Raw genomic sequence first — 16,833 nt, forward strand, 5'->3', positions numbered from 1 at the left:
GGGCTGCGAGCGACGGGGCAGCGGGGTCGCCAGCCCCTGCACATACCGGACCCAGAGAGGTCCCTGCAATTGGTGGGGGACAGGGAGGGGCCGAGGCCCCTCCCTGCCGAAAGTCCACTGTTCCTCTGCCAGATTGCGAAGGCGCGGACTTCCCGCCTGCGCCGAGCTCGCTCGGGACCCCGAATTCCACCTCCCCACCCCCGGACTGCTTCCTTCGCCTTTTGCGTCGAGGCGGGCGGGAAAAGTTTGGGGAGGAGTCAGGGCGACCCTCCTCGCCCCCGCCAACTCCACTCCCAGGGTTCTCGGACTCCCGGGTAGCCCCCCTCTCGTCGTGTGAAGTCCCCTGGCTCCTTGGCGCACGGTCCCCCGCCTCACGGAGCGCGCCGGACCCGCTGCGCCCTGGCTGGGTCATTCGGTCCCCTCTCGGCCCCGGTGGCGGCTCCGTTGCGCCCCCCAGCGGCAGGGAGCAACTGCCTTAGGTAGGACGAGCGGAGGAGCTGGAGGCACTGCTTGGATGACGCCTGTCCCCTCTCCACTCCGGTTGGGCTTGGGGGGCTACGAGGGCCCCACCCATGGGTCCGGAGAAGGGGGAGCCTAGAGCTCGTATACAGGAGGACTATACACTCTCCTCAAATCCAGGGTCCTAAATATACCCCAGGGAGGCCCTAATTTGGGCCTCATAAATGGGGGTTAGTTGGGGGCACCTGTGTCTGAGGGAGACTACAGAGAGCAAAGCCCTCCCTCCGGACTAGAGGACCCACCTCTTACTTTGGAACAAGAATGACAGCCCAGTTTCAGGTTTGGGAAAAGGGGCAGTGGCCCCTCCTGAGCTGCAAAGATGTGTATGTGGGGTGAGGTGGGGTGATCTTTCAACTTAGTTGTGTCTGAAATGCAGAGGCCAGTCTAAAAAGTGACAGGCAGAGCTAGGAGTAAGGTAACGGGCTTGGAGAGGGTCTTAAGCAGCCGGTAGCCCCCAATATTGTATGATTTCACTGACAGGAAGCACTTAGAATAGGCAAATTCAGAGGGAGAGAAAGTGGAGCAGAGGTACCTGGGGCTGGCAGAGAGGGATGGGGAGTTATTGCTAATGGGTACAGAGCTGGGGAGGATGAAAACATTTTGGGTATAGGGAGTGGTGATGGTTCCATGACACTGTAAGTGTATTTAATGCCACTGGATTCTACACTTAAAAGTGGTTAAAATGCTCAATATTCTGTGATGTATATTTTCCCACAATTAAACAGAGTCTGCAGCCACCTCTGTGCTTCAGTTTGGTTCAGTTAGAAATTCCAGAATCCACTCACGGTTGCTGGCCACCTCTCCCCAGAATTTGACCTCAGTAAGGAAGTGGACGGCGGGTAAGGAAGGGACACGAGCTGGGTTTCCCCAGGAGCCTGGAAGGGACAAGGAAGGGGACAGAAGCTGATGGAGCCTCTGATGGAGCTGCTACAGCTGATGGAGCTGCCACAGGGGTCTGTGGCCACTAACTGTAAATACAGGGCACAACCGTCCAGCCCTCCCCGCCACTCCCCTGCACACACAAGTAATGTCTAAGGCCCTTTGTTTCTGGAATGGAAGTGAGTGTTTCACCTAGATTTCCTTTCTCTGCCTTGCGCGTGATATCTTCAGGGCAGGAATTGAAACGAGTGTGTGCGCGCAGACTCTCCATTTTCCAGCAACAGGTGATTCACAGGGAGGCTCAACTGGCCAATTTCTCTTCCCAGGCCCATGATGACTCTCCATCAGCCTCTGATGGAGCGTGCTGCCCTGTGCCTTCCAGCGCTCCTGGAAGCTTCCCCCTGCGCCGGCCCATCTCCACTTCTGGGCTGCAGGTGGGGAAAGCCAGGTCAGAGACCTTAAGTCAGTCCCTCAAGGTCCCTGAGCGAGTGAAGTGCCAAGAGGCAGGCTTTGAACCTCCATCCGCTTCCCTGCAAGCTCTCCCCAGTTTTTCCACCCGGAGATGCCCTGGTAGGTTTTGGAGAGTCAGGGGGAGACCCTCCTGGGGAAATCAGGGCCCAGACATCCATGGGGGCCTTGGCAGATACCAAGGCCACAGCAGAGGGAGGGGCGTGGGGATGGCAGGAGGGTGCGGAACCTGTTTTCCCACTGAGGGTTTTTGGATCAGCTGCCTCCAGCCCCGCCGGGAATTGGGGAGGGGAGGCTGGGCGTGGGCCGCATAGCCTGTAGCTGCCTCTGTCCCTCCAGTGGGGAAACTGAGATTCACCTGAAATCTGGGGACAGGTGTTCGTGTTGGAAGCCGCAGAGGTGTCCCACGGTGGGGGGCGGTGAGGGCAGGGCCAGCCGGGCGGGGCTGACACTGCACTGCCCCACCCAGAGGGGAGGGGCCGAGCCCTCTTCTGGCTTCCCAGACCCAGTTTAGGGCACAGCTCTTGAGGGGCTGAGGGGTCTGTGGCCACTAATTGTAAATACAGGGCACAACCGTCCAGCCCTCCCTGCCACTCCCCTGCACACACAAGTAATGTCTAAGGCCCTTTGTTTCTGGAATGGAAGTGAGTGTTTCACCTAGATTTCCTTTCTCTGCCTTGTGCATAATGTCTGCAGGGCAGGAGCTGAAACCACGAGTGTGTGCGCATGGACTCTCCATTTTCCAGCAACAGGTGATTCATGGGGAGGCTCAACAGGCTAATTTCTCACCCCAGGCGTGTGCTGACTCTCCTGCCCTCTGCGGCCTTCCTGGTTGAAGGGGGCACAGCTGAGGCCGCCTCTTTGTCATAGTAAACTCTGCCAGACATGACCAGGAAGGAAAGTCTGCCGAGACAAAAATACATGAATGCCTTTCCAGGCCAGATGGGGTGGCGGTAGATTGCTGGCTTTGGCGGGATTTGTCTGGAAGGCAGGAGTGCAGCCACTGTCCTGGGGAGGTGCAGATAGTTGTGTGTGTGTGTGTGTGTGTGTGTGTGTGTTGCAACATGCGGCCGCTGCCCAGCTCTGTGGACAAGTAAGGCCTCTGACATGGGCTTCGGGGGCTAAGGCGGGATGGGGGTGGGCTCTCCAGCTACGGGGTGGTGGCAGCCATCTGCCAAAGGTGGGGTGCGGTCCCAGGCATTGGGACTGCGGAGCAGAGTCCTTCCAGAAGAGGCAGTTAAAGGTCGGCGACAGGACTCCAGTGCAGGAGGATGGGCTCCGGGGACGTCTTACTGGGCTTAGGCAATTGGCAGCAGCAGCTGGAACAGGGAGCGAGGGCAGCTGGCACCTTAGACAGAACTGGAGCCTGACGCTTGGATGTTGGCTTCATCTTGTCCAGGGAAGGATGGGGGTAGGAATAGGGGTGGTGGGAAAAGGAGGCTCCCTTTCTCACCCCAGGAGCGATGGAGTCTGGCTCCCTGCAGGAGTGACCCAAAAGTGCAGTTTTGGCAGGACTGACCCATGGGGCGAATTGTCAGATGTATCTGGCTCTCGTTAGGGACAGGCCGAGGGGGGAGTCTAAAAATATCCGAGACAGAGCTGCTACCCAGGGAGAGTGCCGGCCTGGTAACCCAACACCCATGGCAGCACTAGCTCTGCTCTGCTCTGCTCCAGCCACTGGGGCTCTTCCAGGCAGCCAAGCCTTGGCCAGAGGGTGGGAGGGGTGAGAGCACCCTGCATTCAGGGCAGCCATGGACTAAGATTTTCAGGGACGTAAGGGCCTTAGAAAGTCCCAGTTTGCCAGCTAAGGATGCTCAGAGAGGTGGAGTGACTCACCCGAGGTCACTCAGCAAGTTGGCGGCAGTACCTGGACGAGATCTGGGTCTGGGGACTCACTGCTGAGGAGCTTGATGGCTGGGAGTGGTCAGTGGGTTTCCAGGCCAGGTCCCCAGGGTCAGGGACCCTTATGGCATGTGTCATCCGTCTGGGATGCTGATCGGAGAAAGGTGGGCCGGGAGCCATGCTCAGGCAGTGGGTCACTTTCCACTGGCATTGGGTCGCTCCCGGCCACAGCTGTCGGGCTCTGAGGATGTCGTCCATCCTGGGGGTGGGGGTGAGTAGGAAGACGGAAGCTGGAGGAGGACCGTCTTCCCATCCGAAGACACTTGGTTTGTTCACATGGCATCTCAAGGGTTTAACAAGGAGTTGTTGACCTGAATAGTTGAATTTCCAGGGCTCTCACTTTCCTGGGGAGGCTGGGTTTCTGTTGATCCAAAAGGGAACAGAGGGTGAAGAGATTGCCCAGCTTCCTGCCCTCCTCAGACAGGTTGGATAACATCAGCTTCTAGAAGCTTCCTAGCACTCCTGGGTCTAGAGCTGAGGGAGTGGTCGCCGGTGTGATATTTGGCATCAAGATTGTTCTGAGAAATCTGGATGTGAAACATCTGTCACCCTGCAGGATGCAGAGATGGACAAGTTAAGTCCCTCAGTGAAAATTGCTTGTAGCCTAAGAGCAAGTAAGTTTGCCTGATAGAGAAGTCGCTTTGAAGATTTTTCTTTCTGGCGCTTCTGATCACAAACTTCTCTGGAGGGCTCTCTTTCCTTAAAATTAAATTAGTTTAAAAGTTTTGCAGTGAATAAATATGACCCAAAGTCTCATTCATCTTGTTCTAATGAACGTTTCCCAAAGCGTGTTATCACTGGTGGTAACCAAGATTGTTTTAAAAAGTTCACAGCTGAACGTGAAACGAAAAAGAGTAATTATGTCTTTTTCTCAGTTGGTAGTTGGGAAAGAAACACAAACAGCACACAGACCCATAGTTTCACTACCGTGTGGGGTGAAACTTAAGTCGGTATTTTAAACTTTAAGGCATTTTTTTAAATAATGGGAGGGTATAATTAATAAGCACAGGTGATCCTTGGATTTGGCACAAATCTTAGTGCAGGAGTGACTGACTGCCTTTTGGGAGATCGCATAACTGGGGCTGAGATGTTCATCCTTTTGACAACATGACTAAACCTGAAATGTCTGTAAGCTCCCCACCCAAGCTCGTCTTCTGCAAAGAGGCCCCGATGTTCAGCTTCAGACCAAACCCGCCACTCAGTTTCCAAGGGAGTCCTCCCCATCTTTGATGAGGGTCATCGTGCTGCCTGGATGACCTTGGACGGTTGTTCCAGGGATCAGAGGAGTCGGTGTATTGATGTATTATACATGGAAGTGGCTTGAGGTATTTGTGGTTTGCTTGAACCAAAAGAAAGCCGAGGGAGGGGCTGGCTTGCCCACTCTCATCTTGATGGCTGTTATTAAGTGACTGGGCAGTGAGCTGTGTAGGCAAAGGGGGATTTCCCTCTCTTCAAAGCAGGTTACAGTCCAGCGAAGAGGATGGTGGGTCCAAGGATGTAGGCGCCAGGACCGGCGTCACGAGATGGGGTTTCAGGGAAGCCCATGTCGTGGTGTTCAAGAGTTTCCTTAAGGCTGTAGGACTGGAGATGGACTCGGAAGAGTCCCTAGAATTTCCCTGGGCAGTGATGTTTCCGAGTTTGCAGAAGGGAGGGAAAGAAAAGGCCGAGGTTGCAGGCAGGAGCCCTGCTTGAGAAGCCTTGAGCGTCCAGTTAGCCTGCAGTGCAAGGTGTGGGAAGCGGGGGCAGGGCTTGGGGGTAGAGCTGGGAGGGCGAAGGTGAAGGGAGCTTCCCTCCACATCCCAATGAACCTGGCTAGGGAGGCAGGCATGATGATGTTCACACAGCAATGTTGGGATGAAAAAGAGAGAAAAAGGAAACAAAGTAGAAATAACCTAGAAGCAACTAAATATCCATCAGTCATGTTACAGAAGTTAGAAAGAACAAGGTTCAAGGTGGGTGGGAGGGGCAAAATAGGTGAAGGGGATTAAGAGGTACAAACCTCCAGTTATTAAATAAGCTATGGGATGTAATATACTGAACTACTAGACTTGGGGAGATTATTTCAAAATGTGTGCAAATGTCAAATCACTATGTAGCACACCTGAAACTAACATATCATATGTCAACTATATTTTCAATAAAAATTTTTTTAAAAATTTGGGTCGCAGAGAAAAAATCCTCGAGGTTCATCTCTGTGTAGCAATATAGAAAAATCTACAAGACACTATTGAACTAAAAAAAAAAAGAGCAAGTAGCAAAACAATATATGGAGAAATAGGCTATTTATAAATGTCGCTGTATTCCTATGGCCTCATACCTATTACATGTATGCAAGAAAAGTGACTGGAAGGATACATCAGAATTGATCAGTGTGGCTGCCGTGGGGGGAGGGGAGAGGAAGGAATGGGCCACGGGACTCCAGTCTCGTTTGTAACAGAGAATATATTCATGGGTTACGTGTGTACATGAAGTTCAATAATGATGAAATAGTCTTCCCTGAATTCAGTAAGCAGTGCGAGTTTTGTAGGTTTTGGGGTGGGGAACTTTAGGAGATGGTGGGGCATGGTAGACCGACTAAGTGGCAGCAGTGCAATAATTCAGGGGCAAGGTAATCGGGACGTGTGCCTTCCAGCCCCCGTGGAACATGCCCCTTGAAACTTCCCTTTGTGGACCCCTTACGGGCGTGATGGGTTTCCTGTCTGGGTGCTGTTAACAGACAAGGGGTGGTTTGGGAAGGGGGCAACGTGGTACATTTAAGGTGTGTTAATAGGGCCATTATGAGATCTCTGGAAAGGTATTGAGGAGACCATTGGGAATGGGAGTCTGGGCCTTTGAAGAAAATTCAGAAAGACACATAAAGACCTGGGTCAGGAACTGTGCTTTAATTTTTTTTTTTTTTTTGTGGTACGCGGGCCTCTCACTGTTGTGGCCTCTCCCGTTGCGGAGCACAGGCTCCGGACGCGCAGGCTCAGCGGCCATGGCTCACGGGCCCAGCCGCTCCGTGGCATGTGGGATCCTCCCGGACCGGGGCACGAACCCGTGTCCCCTGCATCGGCAGGCAGACTCCCAACCACTGCGCCACCAGGGAAGCCCAGGAACTGTGATTTAGGTTGGTGTCTGAGAATAGGAGAAAATGACTTACATTTTGCCAGTCTTAATAGCAATAATTTACCATTGCTATTGCTATTAGCATAGCATTTATCGGGTGCAGAGCAGCTTGGGCCATGTGCATTACATCCTCTATCTCATTTAAAATGAACAACAACCATATGAGGTAGGGACTACCCCTGCCCTATAGATGAAGAAATGGGGTCTTAAAAATTTGGGGTTAGGATTGAACCCAAGTCTCATGGACCCCACAGACCCTGCTCTATTGGATGGATATATCCCATCAACATCCCTCTTTTTCAATACAGATATATGCATCCTCTTGAAACAATCCTGCCCCTTTGGGCCAAGAAAGTGCCTTTGCTGCAGATGTGCCAGTGGGTGTCTTGGATGCCGGTGTTCTTCCTCCAGGGTCAGCTTTCTCAGTCCTAAGGGTGCTGGACCACATGAGGGTCCTTTGCCCTTAGCAGCCTGGTCACAGAGAACAGAACTCATGCCCACCCCTCCCCTGGGCAAAATCATCTTGATTCTTGTATTTCACATGTGTGTGGAATGGAGAAGGGTGTTCTGGGAACCCTGCTTTGGACAGGAACCCTCTGTCTAATCGGTAATCGCTTCCATTACTTCTGATGGTCTTTGTTTGAGGGACCAGATCTGTTGAGTTCCCTGGGGTGACACCAGCATCCAGCACAGAGCTAAGGGTGCCGTAGGTGCTCGATAAATCTGTTGCATGAATAGCTGAGAGAGGGTGTCCTCCCGGCTTCCTGCTTTTTAGCCCACCCCAGGGAGGGGTGGCAGAAGGGGGGCCCTCACACCTTGGGTGAGGAGCCAGCAGTAGGCTGCAGGGGTGGGGTGGGGGAGGGGCTTGGACAGCGGCTCCCTCCCCCTCCTGTAGTTGGTCCTGCCTGGAGGGCATCAGGCCCAAGTGGCATGGTCAGCGTCCCTTTATGTCAGCGTGACATGGTGTCACATTCTTCTAGGCCGGAACCCAGAAGAGACTTAATCATCCTCCCGTCCAGAGTGTGGTCTGCATGCCCACAGGCATTTGGAGATGATTTCTGTAGCATACAGGCAAGGTTACAAACTGTAATATGCTCATATTTTTTTTTAAGTGTATTAGTAAAATGTCAGTCTCTTGGCAAGTGATACTGATTTTCCATTTATGGTATAATACACATTGAAAAATTAATCAAGTGAGTCTCGTGGTTTGTTTGGGTTTTTTTGGCTGCGTTGGGTCTCCGTTGCTGCGTGTGAGCTTTCTCTAGTTGTGGCGAGCGGGGGCTACTCTTCGTTGCAGTGCGCGGGCTTCTCATCGCAGTGGATTCTCTTGTTGCGGAGCACGGGCTCTAGGCACTCGGGCTTCAGTAGTTGCAGCACGCAGGCTCTAGGGTGCACGGGCTTCAGTGGTTGTGGCACATGGGCTCAGTTGCTCCACGCATGGGATATTCCCAGACCAGGGATCGAACCCATGTCCCCCGCATTGGCAGGCAGATTCTTAACCACTGTGCCACCAGGAAAGTCCGAGACTCGTGTTTTAAAGACAGTGTGGGTCATGAATAGTACAGGTGGGACACAGGGCAGAATGATGGTGGTAGTGTTGACACCATTGGTGACCCATCCAGGTCCCCTTTACTGGATGGTGTGCCCACTCCCAGCTGCGGTGAGTATTGGCTGCTAAAGACTCGCAGCTTCCCCTTCTCCCCAGGAATTTTGAGAAGTCTGGAGTTGCCTGGGAAGTTATGCTCCCCATTCCCTGGGCTCATGGCCCCAGGTGTGCCCCGGAGCCTGGCCTGAGCCCCCGTCAACCTCACCTGTGTTGTCCCAGGTGCTTTTTCTGCAGTTTCCAGGCAGGGGATGAGGAACCTCGGAATATTCCTGCTCCTGCACTCAGAGGTGAGCCGGAGGCCATGAGAATCCCGAGGGACAGGAGGGTGCTGAGCCTTCATCACCAGTGAGGGCCCCTCACTGGACACTCTCCCGGTCGCCACCTCCTCACTGCTCTGGGCCTTCAGGTGAGGCCTGAGCCGCGAGGAGAGCACCTGACAGGTCACCGTCCCTCGAGCCACCGTGTGCCAGGCACTGTCCTGGGCACTGGGGACACAGCAGGGACAAAACCGACATAAGCCCCTGCCTGCAGTCTAGAGGGACGAGACAGAACAAAAGAAGGGACTAGAGACCAAGAAGAAAACAGCAGATGATGTGAAGTGATTTAAGGAAAATAAAACAGGGTCACTTATGTTGGATAGTCTGGGAAAGCTTCTCTGAGGAGGGGGCTTTGGAGTTGAGGCTGAATGAAGGCAAAGAGCCATTCCCCCCCAGATCTAAGAACTTTCTAGGCAGGGAACGGCTCGTGCCAACATCCTGGTGCCCTGGGTGTGGTGGGGGGCAGCAAGCTCAGTCTTTTCCCCCCACCACCACCTTGGGGAAGGAAGGGCGCAGCTTGGGGTCCTGACTCATCCCGCTGGCTCTTTGGGGCGCTCTGTGAGGGTCAGGACTGAGTGAGTGGTCCATGTGCTCATGTCCTCGAGTAGCACCTACTGTGTGCTCGGGACAGATGGCTGGGAAATGGGGTCACATGCTCCCTAACTCTTGGGGTGTCCTGGAAAGTGAGGGGCTGGCTCAGTCCCAGCTAGGGTGGGGGGTGGTCAGTTGTTGGTGTGGGATGGTCACCTTTGGGCACCATGGTGGGTGGGGTGGGACTTCTCACTCAGACCAACTCAAGGCCTGGGGTTCTGACCCATGGTTTCTACCCTCCGCCCCACCTCAGGGGCCACAGAGGGCTCTTGGGTGTACTTGTGTCAGACCCAGGGGGTTGGGGGTGTTGAAATACCAGCCTCCAGTGAACTCAGAGCTCTCTCATTGTACTTTTTAAAAATCTCTTTCTTTTTTTTTTTTTTTTTTTTGCGTTACACGGGCCTCTCCCTGCTATGGCCTCTCCTGTTGCAGAGCACAGGCTCCAGACGCGCAGGCCCAGCGGCCACGGCTCACAGGCCCAGCTGCTCTGCGGCATGCGGGATCCTCCCAGACCGGGGCACAAACCCACGTCCCCTGCATCGGCAGGCAGACCCCCAACCACTGCGCCACCAGGGAAGCCCTTAAAATCTCTTTCTTAATGAGTTTTTAAAAGTACAGTTCAGTGTATATTAGTATATCCACAGATATGTGCAACCATCACCACGGTCAATTTTGGAACATTTCACCACGGCCAACAGAACCCCCCCATACCCTTTAGAGATCACCCTCCTATTTTCCCACCCCCCTGAGCCCTAATTAACCACAGATCTGCTTCCTGTCTCTATTGATTTGCCTATTCTGGACATTTTGTATAAATGGAATTGTACTCTGTGTGATCTTTTGGGTCTGGTTTCTTCGACTTCGCATAATGTCTTCGAGGTTCATCCATGTTGTGGAGTCTATGAGTACTTCATTTCTTTTGATGGCCCAGTAATACTCTGTTGTGTGGCTATAACCCGTTTGGTTTATCCATTCACGAGTTGATGGGCATTTGGGTGGTTTCCACCCTTTGGCTATTGTGAATAATGCTGCTGTAAACATTCCTGTACGTTTCTGTTGCTCATGTGTTTTCGTTTCCTTTTTAAAAATTTTTTATTGAAATATAGTTGATTTACAATGTTGTGTTAGTTTCAGGTGTATAGCAAAGTGATTCAGTTATTGTGTGTATATATATATATATATGTGTGTATATATATATATATATATATATATATATATATTATTATTATTTCTTTATTTCTTTCTTTATTTTTTGCGGTACGCGGGCCTCTCACTGTTGTGGCCTCTCCCATCCTAGGTGTGGGAGCATCAGCACCAAAGACAAAAGCCTGATCCACACATCACGCCTTGGAAACAGTGAGGTCAGGGCAGTGGGTCCAAGGTCAGGTGTTCTATTTCTCCTCCAGAGGAGACTAACTAGCCTGAGTGGATGCTCAGATCCTGCTCTGGTCCTGCATTGAGCTGGGTTTATTTTTCACATTTTGTTGTGTGTTTAAATTGTAATTTCGATTTTGGAATCGGGAAGATACAATTTAAAAGCCCAAACTTTGTTAGAACAAACAAACAAAAAGTACACCCAAAGAAATCTCAGTCCCACCCCTGCTCCCTTTACCCCAGTTCTTGCCTCATTCTATAGCCATTCTCATTGGTTTTTTTAATTCACACTTCCAGTTTTTCTTTACACAAATAAGAGAATGTATTCTTATTCCACTCCCCTTCTTGCATTAAAAAAAAAAACAAAAAACAAAACTGTTCTGCACCTTTTGTTTGTTTGTTTGGGGTTTTTCTTTGTTTGTTTTTTTGGCTTGACATTTTATTTATTTATTTTTTATTTATTTTTTTTTTTGCGGTACGCGGGCTCTCACTGTTGTGGCCTCTCCCGTTTTGGAGCACAGGCTCCATGGCCATGGCTCACAGGCCCAGCCGCTCCGCGGCACGTGGGATCTTCCTGGACCGGGCCACGAACCCGTGTCCCCTGCATCGGCAGGCGGACTCTCAACCACTGTGCCACCAGGGAAGACCCTATATATATATTATTTTTTAGATTCTTTTCCATTATAGGTTATTACAAGATAGTGAGTATAGTTCTCTGTGCTAGTGTTTTCATTTCTCTTGGGTATTTACCCAGGAGCGGAATTGCTGACTCCTATGATAACTCTGTTTAATTGTTTGAGGACTGGCCAGACTGTTTCACAAAGTGGGTGCGCCGTTTTACACTCCCAGCAGCAGTGGATGAGGGCTCTAGTTTCTCTGCCTCCCCAGGTTTTAATTCAGTGTCCAGTCCTGTCCTAGTTTCTGGCTCCTAAGAAACTTCCACTGGTGAAATTCCTGTAGATCTAGAGCAGGTTGCTGGGGGCCAGGGCCCCTGGGGCTAAGTGAGGCTCCTAGGTCTGGGACAGGTTGGGCCCACCTGAGTAGGCTGGGGGATGGTGGGAAGGACTTAAGGGCACATGGGGACCACCTGAGAGAGAATTGGAATCCGTGGAAGGCAGAGCCCTCCGTAAGGCTGTTTTCTGCACGATGCTAGAGTGATTTTAGGTGCTGCTGGATACGACATTAAATGACATTAAATCACTCAGTGACAAAGTGGTTCCGTTTTCAATGTTCTCTCAGCTCTTGTGATTCCATCAAGGGGAAGATACGTCTTCGACTGTAGTTTTCCTTTTTCTTTTTTTTTTAAAGCTATATTTCTTATAAGTCACAATGTCACAGGCAGTATGCACTCTTTGTGCCTGGCGTCTTTCACTCAGCATAAAGTTTTGTGAATCATCCATGGTGTTGTACGTGTAGTATGTTTTCCTTTTGTTCCTTTTCATTGCTGAGTAATATTCCATTTTATGGCTGTCACACTCTGTTGTTTTTGTTCCTTTTTCGGGGGGTGGGGCGGGGGCACACCACAAGGCTTGTGGGATCTTAGTTCCCTGACCAGGGATCGAACCCAGGTCCATGGCAGTGAAAGCACTGAGTCCTAACCACTGGCCGCCAGGGATTCCATCAAGGAGAAGACATCTCTTCGACTCTAGTTTTCCTTCTTTAACCGGACAGAGCAGGTCTTCACTCAGCCCTTTGGTGGACAACAGCATTGAACCAGAACTTGTGAACTTTTTTGCGGGGGGTGGCTATTAATTTTCACGATCAATCTCTGTGGCAGGTCGTGCTGATTCTCCATTCCCAGGAGCAAAATATTTCTTCCTGAAATACATGTATTTCTGTTAGAGAGTGGGTTTACTTAATGACAAATGTGAAGTAAAATCTCACGGTGGTACTCAGGAAGGAGGTAAGCCAGTGGCTGAAGTTTGGAAAACCTTCTTCTAATGTTTAGGGCCCAGTTATCAGGTGCCGTGTCAGGAAGTGGTGAGGTCTCCATTCCTGGGGCCCATACAAATGGAAACAGGTTGCTATAAAAATAATCCAGGCAGAGGCTGGGGCAGGGGTGGTTCTGCACGATCACACAGCGCCTTTCAGCTAAGACTGCATGAGTCTGCAATTCTCATTGTGTGGGGTCTGTTTCCCAATTCCACAACTGGACTGTGTCATAGCTGCAGACACACGTCATCAGAGGTTCCCCAGTTGGAAGGGCAAGAGGTTTGGGGGCCTGCCTTTCTTTCCAGCAGGACAACCTCACAGTCCCCTGGGTCATGCTGGTGGGGAAATGTTAGAGTGTCATTTCAAGTTCATGGGGATGGCTCCCTAGCTGGCTCAGCATCTGCCTGATCTTGGGTGTTTAATAGAGGGCATCCCTTCCTGTTATTGCCCCCGAACCCCTAGTTAAAGGACATGACCTGCCAGCTCTCAGGTTAGTGAGTCTGTATGGGCTGGGTACCCCAATGGAGAGACGCTGTGTTAAGCAGGGTTCTCCCAGAAATAGAACCAATAGGGTGTGTGTGTGTGTGTGTGTGTGTGTGTGTGTGTGTGTGTGTTTATAGAGAGAGAGAGAGGGGTTTATTTTAAGGAATTGGCTCGCGCAGTTACGAAGGCTAGCAAGTCCAAAATCAGCAGGGTAGGCTGGTAGGCTGGGGACCCAGGGAAGAGCTGATGTTGCAATTCAAGTCCGAAGGCTGCTCGGGGGTGAGGGGGATGGCAGTGTTTTGTTCTATTTGGACCTTCACCTGATCAGATGAGGCCCACCCACATTATGGAGGGCAATCTGCTTTACTCAAAGCCCACTGATTTAAATCTTCATCTCATCCAAAGACACCCTCACAGAAACTCTGTGACCCAGCCAAGTTGACACAGAAAATTAATGATCACAGATATTTCAGGTGGACCAGATATACAGCATTAAATGAGATAGAATCCCTTTTAAATCATTCTCTTTTAAATTCCCTCCCAACCCTCCAAGGAGAAAATCTCAGTTTTGTGCTAATATGTCTTTAATAAAACTTCCCAAACACACGTGACATCCTGCTTCAGCAAAGGGAAAGGAAGCTGGCCTTGGACTCAGAGTCTTGAGCAGCAACAGCTTCTAGCTGGAATTGAATAACATTGTTCTGTTTTCCTTGTATTTCTTTCTTCCCAGCACCCTCTATTTATGGCAGGCAACTGCTAACTTTCCATTTCGGTTGTGATATAAGGTTTCTTTTTATAAAAATGTAAGTTTAAAAAGTGAGTAGGCTACTAGTAACACAGGTGGTACACAGATATACCTGAGATTCTGCAGGTGGTGCAGGAATGGCTGACTGGGGGAACATTGACGCACGCACAGTGAGGACGGTGCCTGAAATATCCCCTAACTGTCCACATGCCTTGAGCTGCCTGTTGTCTGTTTGCACTTCTTCCCCTCTGGAGACAGCTGGGTGATTTATTTCCACTTGATGACTGCCACCTGAAAGTGGCAGTGGACAAGGAGAGAACTCTGTGGGGAGGGGAAAGGTCTGGAGGTGGCAGTTCTAAGAAACTCCTTGACCATGATGCTGGTCATGATCAGTGCATGTACAAAGCACTTGCTTTGTGCCAGATGCTGTTCTAAGCACTATCACTCTGTTATCTCCCAATGGTCCTAGGAGGTGGGCATACCATTGTCATCCCCATTGTACAGATGAGGAAACTGAGGCACTGAGCTGTTAGGCTGCTAGACTGCGGTCCAGTCTGGCTCTGTCTGTGCTCTTCTGTGTTTTGCACATATTACTTCCTGCTGGTCTTCTCGCCTTTGTCCCCTTCACGGGTTAACTTACCTGGAGGTGGAGGCCTGGCTTCCTGGTCCTGGGGCCCCTTGGGTCTGGCTGAGTTGTAGGCAGTGATTCCCATACCCTAACTTGCTGGCAAAATTCACCCACAGAAATGACAGTTTAGGAAAGATGAAAAGGCTGCTAAAGTGAGTGCTTCTGATCTCCTGAGGGTTACTTGAAAGTCACTAATACGAGATGCTCTGTGAAGGGAAGAACATTCCTAACCAAATGGCTGTGAGGACAGCAAACACCCTGAGTCTGACACCTGCCTCACCTCAGCCACCTAATCTGAATGACATGTTGAGTGCCTGCAGGTCCCAGCCTACTCTGGGCCTGGGATGTGGGTTTAGTGGATGGCATAATTATAGGGAGCTCCTTGGATGACAGCAGCCAGCAGGGAGCTCTTTAATTGATGGGGTCAGACAGCAGTCATTGGCAGAATGGCGGTTATTAGCTCTCCTGCCAAAGCCGTGCAAACTAGCAGGCATTCACCAAGTGTTTGCTGAGTAACCTTGGGCACTGGGGATGAGTAAGACATGGTTTCTGTCTTTGAGGAACCCTGAATCTAACAATGCAGAGTTTCCCCTGTATCAGTTAGCTCTTGCTGTGTAACAAACCATCCTGAAATGCAAAGGCACATTTCGTTTTATTGCCCCTTCTCTTGATTACACTTTGCAGATACTGCGTTTTTTACAAATTAAAGGTTTGTGGCCACTCTGCTTTGAGCAAGGCTACTGGCACCATTTTTCTGACAGCATTTGCTCACTTTATGTCTGTCACATTTTAGTAATTCTCACAACATTTCAAACTTTTTAATTATTATTATATTTGTTATGTGATCTGTGGTCTTTGATGTTACTACTACAGTTCGCTGAAGGCTCAGATGATGGTTAGCAATTTTTATAGTAAAGTATTTTAAAATTAAGGTATGCACATTGTTTATTTAGACGTAATGCTATTGCACACTTCATAGACTACAATGTAGTGCAAACATAACTTTTATATGCACTGGGAAACCAAAAAAGTCACATGACTCACTTTATTGTGATATTCGCTTTACTGTGGTGGTCTGGAACTGAACCTGCAGTATCTCCGAGGCTGTAATGGCTTAAAAGAGAAAACATTTAGTTCATTCTGTAGGTGGGCAATATGGGCTGGGCTTAGCTGGTCTCTCTCACGTCTCTGTGGCCAGCAGGTGGGTCAGCTGGGGGCTGGCTGGTCTTAGATGGCCCTTGCTGGAGAAAAGCTCATCTATGCTCCATGTAATCTCCTACCATCCAGCAGGCTAGGCTGGGCTCGTTTGCGTGGTAGCTGAGCAGACAGGGAGTGTGTGAGGCTTCCTGAGGCCTGGGCTCAGAATTGGAACTTTTGCTGCCTTCTATTGATAAAAGAAATGACAAGGGTAGCCAGGCTCAGTGGGTGGGGAAATAGATTCCACTTCTTAATAGGAGGATTCAATTTGCTGATAACACTTTGTTAAAACCTTTTGCATGTATGAGTATAAGAAATACTGGTCTGTATTTTTCCTGTCTTTGGAATGCCGTGCCTGGTTTGGGGATCAGGGTGATGCAGGCCTCATAGGATGGGTTGGGAGCCATTCCCTCCTCTTCGATTTTCTGGAAGAGTGTGTGTAGAGTTGGTATTATTCTTCCTTAAATGTTTGGCAGGATTCACCAGTGAGGCCATCTGGGCCTGGAGTTCTCTCTTCGGGAAGGGACTCCAGAGCTTTGATAAATATTTCTTTCTTCTTGTATTGCCAAACTGGAAGGAAAAGTCTGGCTCCATTTCTTGACTCCTTTTTAATTTATTTTTCAACATTAAAAAAGATGAAGTGTAGTTGATTTACAAGGTTCGTTAACATTTCTTGACTTCAGCACTTTAGCCCCTTGAAATCTGGCTCCTTTCCTCCCTCCCTCCCTACCTTCTTTGCTTCATTCATTCAGCACATTTGTTGAGCACCGTCTATAAACTAGACACTGTTGTAAGTGCTGAGAATACCGACCTGCAGAACCTGCCAGGTCCCTGACACTGTGGCCGGGGGGAAAGTTAACCCCCAAATGACAACTACAACGTAACATCGGGCCATGAGAGGTGCTAAGAGGAGAAAAATAAAGAAGGGCTTTAGTTTATTTCACTAAAATTGTTATTACCAAGTTGGCCAGTGAGCTAATTTTCCATCCTGATTCCTTTTTCCTACTCTGTCTCTGTCTCTCTAGGCTTTGGGGTCCCACCATCCGCTCTTGGTTTTCCCCCGACCCCCCCCCCCCCCCCCTTT

General features: G+C 50.3%; 1 protein-coding gene across 1 annotated transcript in view; it reads left to right on the forward strand.

Moving 5' to 3' along the window:
* Positions 1-16,833, forward strand: part of EMP2 (epithelial membrane protein 2) — a 37,672-nt gene that overhangs the window by 226 nt on the left and 20,613 nt on the right. The window lies entirely within an intron of this gene.

The sequence above is a fragment of the Lipotes vexillifer genome, unplaced genomic scaffold, assembly GCF_000442215.2.
Source record: "Lipotes vexillifer unplaced genomic scaffold, Lipotes_vexillifer_v1.1 scaffold306, whole genome shotgun sequence".
NCBI lineage: Eukaryota > Metazoa > Chordata > Mammalia > Artiodactyla > Lipotidae > Lipotes > Lipotes vexillifer.